This window comes from Bos taurus, chromosome 24 (genome assembly GCF_002263795.3).
Source record: "Bos taurus isolate L1 Dominette 01449 registration number 42190680 breed Hereford chromosome 24, ARS-UCD2.0, whole genome shotgun sequence".
Classification (NCBI taxonomy): domain Eukaryota; kingdom Metazoa; phylum Chordata; class Mammalia; order Artiodactyla; family Bovidae; genus Bos; species Bos taurus.
The window spans coordinates 41,741,204-41,753,363 of NC_037351.1; positions in this window are offsets into that span (position 1 = coordinate 41,741,204).

Sequence of the window (12,160 nt, forward strand, 5' to 3'; positions counted from 1 at the left end):
TGGAGATTTGGGTCCATATGGAAACCAAAGAGGACAATGACAGGATGAAGTCTTGCAGTGATATGTATGTGTGTGTTGTGTATGTATAGTGTGTGTACCAGGAAACAAGCAAAGAAAAGCAAAAAGTCAAACTATCTGGGATGCGGAGAGCCACGCCAAATCCCTTGCACCCCTTCCCTATCTCATCTTGGGCTCCTGTGTGTGTGTGTGTGTGTGTGTGTGTGTGTGTGTGTTAGTCACTCAGTCATGTCCGACACTTTGTGACCCCATGGACTGTAGCCCGCCAGGCTTCTCTGTCCATGGAATTCTCCAGATAAGAATACTGGAATATTGGGTTGCCATTTCCTTCTCCAGGGGATTTTCCCGACCCAGGGATTGACCTGGATCTCCTGAATTGCAGGCAGATTATTTACCATATGAGCCAACAAGGAATATCTTCCCCCTATTTGGCCGGCAGCAGAGCCAGGTAGAGATGAGAATAGCTTTGATTTACAACTCGAGGAGAGGGCTGGGAAAATTTGTGAGATGCCAGAGAAGGTTTGGGATCTGCTAACATCTGGTGCGGGGTAGATGGTGCTGCTAAGAAATGGAGGAGGCAGGAATTTTGAGAGAAGGAAAGGAATTTAAAAGATGAATGGCATTGAGGGAGGAAAAAGTGGTGCTTGGGGAAGAGAGTGTGTTTACCTGATAAACATCTATCAGAGGAGTCTGGACAGAGAGCCTGGGTTTCCAGCAGGACACAAAGGGACACGTCAATGAGGACAGGCCCCCAAAGGCCGCACTGTGGGGTTTGCGTGTGGGTGACCTGGAGCGGCTGGAGTCGTGTGTGATGTGTGTGAAGGCACTGGACGTCTATCCGCCCGCTGCCCCAGCCTGGGAACACCAGCGACGTGGTCTGTGGGCCACACAGGTGTGTACGCTTCATAAGGGGGCTTTGTGGAGAGCCGTACTTTCTGACTATTACGGCTCCTCAATGGGTTACAGGGGTGTTTAGATGGCACCTAAGCTTTGAACCTGTGAATTCCATCCAGACCTGTCCAGAAATTCTATTTGGGGGAAAGTTATAAATAGCATTCTCATGAACTCTTATGAAGAAAAAACACACAAGTAAAAACATACCCACAGGCTAAGGCTGAGCAGACAGACCTGAATAAAAAGTTCTTAGTTGGCACAAAATACACTGGGATCTTTTGAACTAAAGCTCACGCCTGCTTGGCAGAACATGAATGCTGAGTGTGTACCAAATAGGCATATTATCCACACTTGGCAGCAGACAAACCAAGTGTGCTTCCTGGACGATACAGTTCTGATCTTAACACTCTTCTTTCCTCATTTATAATATCTGGTTTAATGAAGAGGGTAATGGGGAATATTTTCTTGGCAATTTGACAATAAACATGGACATCTGTATTGAATATAAAGTTCCATTTGTTGGAACTCTGCTCAACATTATGTGCCAGCCTAAATGGGAGGAGGGTTTAGGGGAGAATGGATACAAGTATATGTATGGCTGAGTTCCTTCGCTGTTCGCCTGAAACTATCACAACATTGTTAATCAGCCATACCCCAATACAAAATGTTTTTGGTGTTAAAAAAATAAAATAAAATTCCATTTTGTGTTTGGGGGCAGAGTGACTAGTTCATTAAAGTGTGGGTGAAATTTCTTGTGGGTGAAGCTCAGGGTTGAGGACCAATCTTTTTCTTAAATGTGGGCATGCTCTGGGCTGTGCTGAGCAGGGGCAGAAGGGGGAAGTTTGCCAAAACTCTTCATGGACTAGGCTTGAAAACCCAGGCACAGGGAGGAAATTGTTGATAGCGTCGGAAATCCTTCTCAAGGGGTTTTTCATCAGCAGGCTCCTTACAGCTGCAGAATATGGTGAGACACAGCCTCCATTTAAAATATAACAGAGGGGAGTGTGGGGTTTTTGACCAGGAGCCGCCTGTTCTCCTTGCTAGCCTTACAATAAACCTTTCTCTGCTCAAATATATATATATATATATATATTATATACACACACATACATATATATGTATGTATATGGGTGTGTGTATAATATATATAATATAATATATATATGCATAGGACTTCTCAGGTGGCGCTAGTGGAAAAGAATCTGCCTGTCAATGCAGGAGATGTAAGAGATGCAATTTTGATCCCTGGGTTGGGAAGAGCCCCTGAAGTAGGAAATGGCAACCCATTCCAGTACTCTTGCATGGAAAATTCCATGGACAGAGGAGCCTGGTGGGCTGCAGTCCAAGGAGTCACAAAGAGTCAGACACGACTAAGCATCTGAGCACATACATGTATGTGTGCGTGTGTGTGTGAGTATGTGTGTAAATCAGAGGCTTGAGACTTCCCTGGTGGTCCACTGGCTAAGACTCCAAGCTAGCAATGCAGGGGGCCAAGGTTCGACCTCTGGTCAGGGAACTAGATCCCATGTGCACGCCTAAGCGTTCACTGCATGCTGCAACAAAGACTGAAGATTCTGCGTGCGGCAACTAAACCCTGGTGCAGCCAAATACATAAATATTACAAAAAAATTAAGTTGGGACATAAAAGGAAAGGCATTTTTTCATGCCTCCGTGATGGGTTGTGTCTCAAAATAAATAATTTGATGGAGAAGGATCAGAGTTAATGATTGTGGAGGAAAGACAGAATTAGAAAATTGCTATGCGTCTCCTCTAATAAAGCAGTCATAGATGCAGGCAAAGACGAATGGCCTGTGAAGCCAGCAGGTGAACAGCTGACGAGTAACATTCAGCTGGATCATCCGGCTGGCCACATCTGAACCACTGATCAATCTTGATGTGACCAAAAGTGAGGCAAGGAGACCTGAGTGCTCTTCTTCTTGAGACACAGTAGGAAATGCACAGCCCCACCTTTCATGTATTTTTGCTCCCAACCAAACTGAACCTGAGTATCAGTGAACTTCTGGATCTAAGCATCCATTTACAGGAAATATGGGGTGTAGTAAATGAACAAAAAGGCTTCAATCAACCAAAATTACATTGTGAGAAATTCTATAATAAAACTGTCCCAATATCTTCAACAAATAAATGGCACATCAAAAAAAGAGAATAAAGGAAATTGTTAAAGACTAAAGGAGCCTTGAGACTTATCAATCAAATGCACTGTCTGGACCTAGTCTGAATCCTGATTTGAACAAACTGTGAAAAGACATTTGTAAGACAAGTGGGGAAATTTAAATGCTGACTCTGTATTTGATAATATTAAAGCATCTTTTTTTTTTTAAAAAAATGAATAGATAATAAATATATTACGGTTCCTATGCAATATTGTTCTTTACAGCATTGGACTTGACTTCCATCACCAGTCACATCCACAACTGGGCGTTGTTTTTGCTTTGGCTCTCTCTCTTCATTCTTTCTGGAATTATTTCTCCACTCCTCTCCAGTAGCATATTGGGCGCCTACCAACCTGGGGAGTTCATCTTTCAATGTCATATCTTTTTGCCTTTTCATACTGTTCATGGGGTTCTCAAGGCAAGAATACTGAAGTGGTTTGCCATTCCCTTCTCCAGTGGATCAAGTTTTGTCAGAACTCTCCACCATGACCCGTCCGTCTTGGGTGGCCCTTCATGGCATGGCTCATAGTTTCATTGAGTTAGACAAGGCTGTGGTCCATGTGATCAGTTTGATTAGTTTTCTGTGACTGTGGTTTTCATTCTGTCTGTTCTCTGACTGATAAGGATAAGAAGCTTATGGAAGCTTCCTGATGGCAGAGACTGACTGTGGGGGAAACTGGGTCTTGTTCTGATGGGTGTGGTCAGATCAGATCAGATCAGATCAGATCAGTTGCTCAGTTGTGTCCGACTCTTTGCGACCCCATGAACCGCAGCACGCCAGGCCTCCCTGTCCATCGCCAGCTCCTGGAGTTCACTCAGACTCATGTCCATCGAGTCAGTGATGCCATCCAGCCATCTCATCCTCTGTCATCCCCTTCTCCTCCTGCCCCCAATCCTCCCAGCATCAGAGTCTTTTCCAATGAGTCAACTCTTCGCATGAGGTGGCCAAAGTACTGGAGTTTCAGCTTTAGCATCATTCCTGCCAAAGAAATCCCAGGGCTGATCTCCTTCAGAATGGACTGGTTGGATCTCCTTGCAGTCCAAGAGACTCTCAAAAGTCTTCTCCAACGCCGCAGTTCAAAAGCATCAATTCTTCAGTGCTTAGCCTTCTTCACAGTCCAACTATCACATCCATACATGACCACAGGAAAAACCATAGCCTTGACTAGACGAACCTTTATTGGCAAAGTAATGTCTCTGCTTTTGAATATGCTATCTAGGTTGGACATAACTTTCCTTCCAAGGAGTAAGCATCTTTTAATTTCACGGCTGCAGTCACCATCTGCAGTGATTTTGGAGCCCAGAAAAATAAAGTCTGACACTGTTTCCACTGTTTCCCCATCTATTTTCCATGAAGTGATGGGACCAGATGTCATGATCTTTGTTTTCTGAATGTTGAGCTTTAAGCCAACTTTTTCACTCTCCACTTTCACTTTCATCAAGAGGCTTTTGAGTTCCTCTTCACTTTCTGCCATAAGGGTGGTGTCATCTGCATATCTGAGGTTATTGATATTTCTCCCGGCAATCTTGATTCCAGCTTGTGTTTCTTCCAGTCCAGCGTTTCTCATGATGTACTCTGCGTATAAGTTAAATAAGCAGGGTTGACAATATACAGCCTTGACGTACTCCTTTTCCTATTTGGAACCAGTCTGTTGTTCCATGTCCAGTTCTAACTGTTGCTTCCTGACCTGCATACAGATTTCTCAAGAGGCAGATCAGGTGGTCTGGTATTCCCATCTCTTTCAGAATTTTCCACAGTTTCTTGTGATCCACACAGTCAAAGGCTTTGGCATAGTCAATAAAGCAGAAATAGATGTTTTTCTGGAACTCTCTTGCTTTTTCCATGATCCAGCAGATGTTAGCAATTTGATCTCTGGTTCCTCTTCCTTTTCTAAAACCAGCTTGAACATCAGGAAATTCACGGTTCACAATAGCTGAAGCCTGGCTTGGAGAATTTTGAGCATTACTTTACTAGCGTGTGAAATGAGTGCAATTGTGTGATAGTTTGAGCATTCTTTGGCATTGCCTTTTTTGGGATTGGAATGAAGACTGACCTTTTCCAGTCCTGTGGCCACTGCTGAGTTTTCCAAATTTGCTGGCATATTGAGTGCAGCACTTTGCTCAGTAAATCTTTAATCCAATTTTCTGTTGAGGTATGGGGCTGTATTCCCTTCCTGTTGTTAGGTCCATGAATCTGGTCCATGCTGTTAGATCCATGAACCTAGAATGTTAGGTCCATGAATCAAGGTAAATTGTAAGTGGTCAAACAGGAGATGGCAAGAGTAAACATCAACATTTTAGAAATCAGTGAAGTAAAATGGACTGAAATGATCGAATTTAATTCAGATGACCATTATATCTACTACTGTGGGCAAGAATCCCTTAGAAGAAATGGAGTAGCCCTCATAGTCAACAAAAGAGTCTGAAATGCAGTACTTGGGTGCAGCCTCAAAAATTACAGAATAATCTCTGTTCATTTCCAAGGCAAAACATTCAATATCACAGTAATCCAAGTCTATGCCCCAACCAGTAATGCTCAAGAAGCTGAAGCTGAACGGTTCTATGAACACCTACAAGACCTTCTAGAACTGACACCAAAAAAAGATGTCCTTTTCATTATCAGAGATCGGATCAGATCAGTCGATCAGTCATGTCCGACTCTTTGGGACCCCATGAATCACAGCACGCCAGGCCTCCCTGTCCATCACCAGCTCCTGGAGTTCACTCAGACTCACGTCCATCGAGTCAGTGATGCCATCCAGCCATCTCATCCTCTGTCGTTCCCTTCTCCTCCTGCCCCCAATCCCTCCCAGCATCAGGGTCTCTTCCAATGAGTCAACTCTTCGCATGAGGTGGCCAAAGTACTGGAGTTTCAGCTTTAGCATCATTCCTGCCAAAGAAATCCCAGGGCTGATCTCCTTCAGAATGGACTGGTTGGATCTCCTTGCAGTCCAAGGGACTCTCAAGAGTCTTCTCCAACACCACAATTCAAAAGCATCAATTCTTCGGTGTTCAGCCTTCTTCACAGTCCAACTCTCACATCCATACATGACCACAGGAAAAACCATAGCCTTGACTAGACGAACCTTTGTTGGCAAAGTAATGTCTCTGCTTTTGAATATGCTATCTAGGTTGGACATAACTTTCCTTCCAAGGAGTAAGTGTCTTTTAATTTCATGGCTGTAGTCACCATCTGCAGTGATTTTGGAGCCCAGAAAAATACAGTCTGACACTGTTTCCACTGTTTCCCCATCTATTTCCCATGAAGTGATGGGACCGGATGTCATGATCTTCGTTTTCTGAATGTTGAGCTTTAAGCCAACTTTTTCACTCTCCTCTTTCACCTTCATCAAGAGGCTTTTGAGTTCCTCTTCACTTTCTGCCATAAGGGTGGTGTCATCTGCATATCTGAGGTTATTGATATTTCTCCTGGCAATCTTGATTCCAGCTTGTGTTTCTTCCAGTCCAGCGTTTCTCATGATGTACTCTGCATATAAGTTAAATAAGCAGGGTTGACAATATACAGCCTTGACATACTCCTTTTCCTATTTGGAACCAGTCTGTTGTTCCATGTCCAGTTCTAACTGTTGCTTCCTGACCTGCATGCAAATTTCTCAAGAGGCAGATCAGGTGGTCTGGTATTCCCATCTCTTTCAGAATTTTCCACAGTTTATTGTGATCCACACAGTCAAAGGCTTTGGCATAGTCAATAAAGCAGAAATAGATGTTTATAGGGGACTGGAAAGCAAAAGTAGGAACTCAAGAGATACCTGGAGTAATAGGCAAATTTGGCCCTGGAGTACAGAATGAATCAGGGCAAAGGCTAATAGAGTTTGACCAAGAGAACACACTGGTCATAGCAAACACCCTTTTTCAACAACTCAAGAGAAGACTCTACTCATGGACATCATCAGATGGTCAGTACCAAAATCTGATTATACTCTTTGCAGCCAAAGATGAAGAAGCTCTATATGGTCAGAAAAAACAAGACTGGGAGCTGACTGTGGCTCAGATCATGAACTCCTTATTGCCAAATTCAGACTTAAATTGAAGAAAGTGGGGAAAACCACTACCATTCAGGCATGACCTAAATCAAATCCCTTACGATTATACAGTGGAAATGACAAACAGATTCAAGGGATTAGATCTGATGGACAGAGTGCCTGACGAACTATGGACGGAGATTCATGACATTGTACAGGAGGCAGTGATCAAGACCATCCTCAAGAAAAAGAAAAGCAAAAAGGGAAAACGGTTGTCTGAGGAGGCCTTACAAATAGCTGAGAAAAGAAGAGAAGATAAAGTCAAAGGAGAAAAGGAAAGATATAACCATTTGAATGCAATGCTCCAAAGAATAGCAAGGAGAGATAAGAAAGCCTTCCTCAGTGATCAATGCAAATAAATAGAAGAAAACAATAAAATGGGAAAGACCAGAGATCTCTTCAAGAAAATTAGTGATACCAAAGGAACATTTCATGCGAAGATGGGCATGATAAAGGACAGAAATGGTATGGAACTAACAGAAACAGAAGATATTTTTAAAAGTTGGCAAGAATACACAGAAGAACTATACAAAAAAGATCTTCATGACCCAGATAACCACGATGGTGTGATTACTCACATTGAGCCAGACATCCTGGAATGCAGTCAAGTGGGCTTTAGGAAACATCACTACAAACAAAGCTAGTGGAGGTGATGGAATTCCAGTTGAGCTATTTCAAATCCTAAAAGATGATGCTGTGAAAGTGCTGCGTTCGATTTGCCAGCAAATTTGGAAAACTTAGCAGTGGCCACAAGACTGGAAAAGGTCAGTTTTCATTCCAACCCCAAAGAAAGGCAATGCCAAAGAATGTTCAAACTATTGCACAATTGCACTCATCTCACATGCTAGTAAAGTAATGCTCAAAATTCTCCAAGCCAGGCTTCAGCAATAAGTGACCATGAACTTCCAGATGTTCAAGGTGGATTTGGAAAAGGCAGAGGGACCAGAGATTAAATTGCCAACATCCATTGGATCATAGAAAAAGCAAGAGAGTCCCAGAAAAACATCTACTTCTGCTTTATTGACTACGCCAAAGCCTTTGACTGTGTAGATCACAACAAACTGGGGAAATTTCTTCAAGAGATGGGGATACCAGACCACCGTACCTGCCTCCTGAGAAATTTGTATGCAGGTCAGGAAGCAATAGTTAGAACTGGACATGGAACAACAGACTGGTTCCAAATAGGAAAAGGATTACGTCAAGGCTGTATACTGTCACGCTGCTTATTTAACTTCTATGCAGAGCATATCATACGAAATGCTGGGCTGAATGAAGCACAAGCTGGAATCAAGATTTCTCGGTGAAATATCAATAACTTCAGATATGCAGATGACACTACCCTTAAGGCAGAAAGTGAAGAAGAACTAAAAGGCCTCTTGATGAAAGTAAAAGAAGAAAGTGAAAAAGTTGGTTTAAAACTCAACATTCAGAAAACTAATATCATGGCATCTGGTTCCATCACTTCATGGCAAATAGATGAGGAAACAATGGGAACAGTGAGAGACTTTATTTTCTTGGATTCCAAAATCACTGCAGATAGTGACTGCAGCCATGAAATTAAAAGATGCTTGCTCCTTGGAAGAAAAGCTATGACCAACCTGGACAGCATGTTAAAAAGCAGAGACATTGCTTTGCCAGCAAAGGTCCATCTCATCAAAGTTATGGTTTTTCCAGTAGTCATGTATGGATGTGAGAATTGGAGTATAAAGAAAGCTGAGTGCTGAAGAATCGATGCTTTTGAACTGTGCTGTTGGAGAAGACTCTTGAGTGTCCTTTGGACTGCCAGGAGATCAAACCAGTCTATCCTAAAGGAAATCAGTCCTGAATTTTCACTGGAAGAACTGATCCTGAAGCTGAAACTCCAATACTTTGGCCACCTGATTGGAACAACTGACTCATTGGAAAAGACCCTGATGCTGGTAAAAATTGAAGGCAGGAGGAGAAGGGGACGACAGAGGATGAGATGGGTGGATGGCATCGCTGACTCAATGGACATGAGTTTGAGCAAGCTCCGGGAGTTGGTTTTGGACAGGGAAGCCTGGTGTTCTGCTGTCCATGGGGTCGTAAAGAGTTGAACACGACTGAGTGACTGAACTGAACTGAAATGAAATTATGGTTATGTTGAGGAGCAAGAAGATGAAGAAGAAGAATTTTTATCTTTTAAAAGTACATCCAAATTATTTCTGGTGAAATGTTATGTTGAGTTGGGGGAGATGCATGGGAGGCATATAGATTAAATAAGACTGTTCAGGGACAGGGGGCACTGGTTTGATCCCTGATTGGGATCCACAAATTAATATCCACAAGTCTTGTGGTGTGGCCAAAAAGTTGTGCAATTATTTATAATTATTAAAGCCGGGTGACAGGAAGTCATTTTATTCTGGATGTAAAATCAACTTTGGTGGATGTTTGAATATTTTCATGAAAAAAATGACATTGGGAAAACTGAGTAACATACCTCACATCCTATACGCAGATAAATAAACCTGAGTTATAAACACTGAAACAAAAAAGCAATCATGGAAGGATTGTTTTCAAGGTCTCAAAATGTGGCAGGGTTTTCTAAGAATGATCACCTTTCTGTTGGAGTTTTCCTGTGACTGTGTTCCTTTGGTTCCTATTTTATTAATGCTTTGGCCCTATTACAAATGGCATCTGATGGTTTCCTTTTCTGTGCTGTTTTGTCAGGTTTTCATATTAGGCTCAGGATACCTTCCTACAACAAATTGTGGCCTTTTCCATCTTTTCCAAAGCTTGGGATTAAAGTTTTTATTTTAGAGATAGTTCTCCAAAAGTTTTTTTCCCCAGCAGTATCCAGTGATCCATTGAGTGTTTTTCCCCCCTCTTTCTCTTTTAGCATCAACGTTAACCAATGAGTTTTTACATATTCATGTTTCAATCTTTTCTTCTAGTTGTTTCTTGTGTCCTGAGACATTAACCTTGAAGTCTCTGATGGCATCCTTGCTTCCTGAAATAAGATCTTTGAGGCTCATCTTGTACTTTTACTGCCCTGGACCTGTAAACAGCCATTTTTCCATGAAATCCTGGTTCCTTTTAGTGGGAAATGGGTTTTAGAGACCACACAGTGGATGCCAGGTGCACTTATGTTACTGTGTTGTCATTGCTTCAGGCCTTCTTAGCTTAGAGCTAGGAAAAGAATATTAATTTTTTTAAAGAAAAATGCATTATGAGTTCATACTTCTTTTTCAATTTAAATTAAATATCTCATGGACTTAACTTCTTGATTTTATATTTGTATCTTTTCCCTCTTATGTTGAATAGTTTGGATCCTAATAAAATGAACACAATTACTTTATGTAGATATATACATATATATATATTATATGTGTGTGTACAGTGGTTGCTTAATAATATGTCAACATGGCTAAACAGAACCATGTTTTCCAGAATTCCCTTCCTAAGAGATTTCTGTTTGGGGTCAGCATGAGTGAACTTTGTGAGAGGTTCTGAAGCAGCTGTGCTCACCCTGAAAGCCAGTGTAGGCTGTCGGAGCTCCAGGGCATCTTATGGATCTGCCACTCACCTGTTGGAGTGGGTATCATCTCAGTGCAGCGTCCTCCTCTCCTGGAGGATCTTGTTTTCCGGCTTCTCCAAATTCTGGGCCAGGTGTGAGAAGACAGTAGGGGGACGTCCCTTATGCCTCCTATCTCAAATGCATCTTTCCTTCTGTCTATGATCCTATGACTTCAGGCTTAATGAAAGTGTAGAATCAGGAGCCAGATGAGACTGGTTGGCCAGCTTCCCAGCTGTGCAAGTTCAAAGCTTTGTATAGAGTCCTTCATTCTATGTCATTTCTAGGGGTTCTGCTTCTTCCATTGATTTCTGACTGGTACATATATGTACACACATGTATGTATGTATGTATACATGACTGTATATACATAAATATACACACATGCATATGTGTATTTATGCATATAGATAACAATATAGTTTAATCTTTCTTTGTGGTTTTTTCTATAGCGAACATTATGTATTGGATAAAACATCTCTGCTCCATTGAAATACCACTTGTTTCTTACACCAAATTTTCACATTTCTTTGAGTCTGGTCTGGACTTTGTCATATTCTAGCCCACTGAGGTCTCTATTCACGTGTCAGTTTTACACAGTTTTAATTGCTGTAGATTTCTCTCTCTCTCTCTCTCTCTCTATATATATATATATATTCTGTTTCTTTATTATTGTATGTATTTAAAATTTTATTTTTTTGGCCATGCTTTGGGCATGTGGAATATTAGTTAGCTGACCAGAGATTGAACCCAGGCCCTGTGCAGTGGAATCGCAGAATCTTAAACAGTGGACCACCAGGGAAGTCCCTGCTGTAGGTTTCCAATATTTTTTAATATCTGACATGTCCCCTCCTCTTGTATTATTTTTTTATATACCACATTTCTCTTATTCATTATTATTTATCCTTCCTATGGAATTTAGAATCAGTTAGTTAACTTTTAAATAATACTGCTAATATTTGTATTGGTTATATCTGTTTTGATTATTTTTGTTTTCTTAGAAAATTATTCCACACACATTAAAATTGTTTTTCACACAAATCTCACATGTTAACTATGGTTAGAGTCCCTTATTCTTTCCTAATGAAATGATGTTGAATCACTGCTTCTTTTTTTGTGTACATCTGTCCACAAATTCTTTCTTTCAAAGTTTTGGATTTGTCTATCAAATGTATTATCTTACATTTTAATTTGTTCCTTTTTACTTTTGACTTTATGATTTTTTCCCTTTGCCTTCCTTAGAGAAAAAGAAATTAGAAGGAAAAGTGATTGTGTATGAGAAATATCTGTTTTCAATATAAAGGGGAAGTGTTTCTCCCATTCCTTCACGAATAACATTTAATGCTTGCTATGTTGGAAGTTAGATACTAGAAAAGAAAAAAACAAAAGTACCCTTTTTTCTAGGGAATAGAAATCGCTTCAGCATATAAATCCTATCAGATTCACAGGAAAGCTTTTCTGGAAATTCTAAACCTGAACCGGCAGGCCCTGCCTCTTCT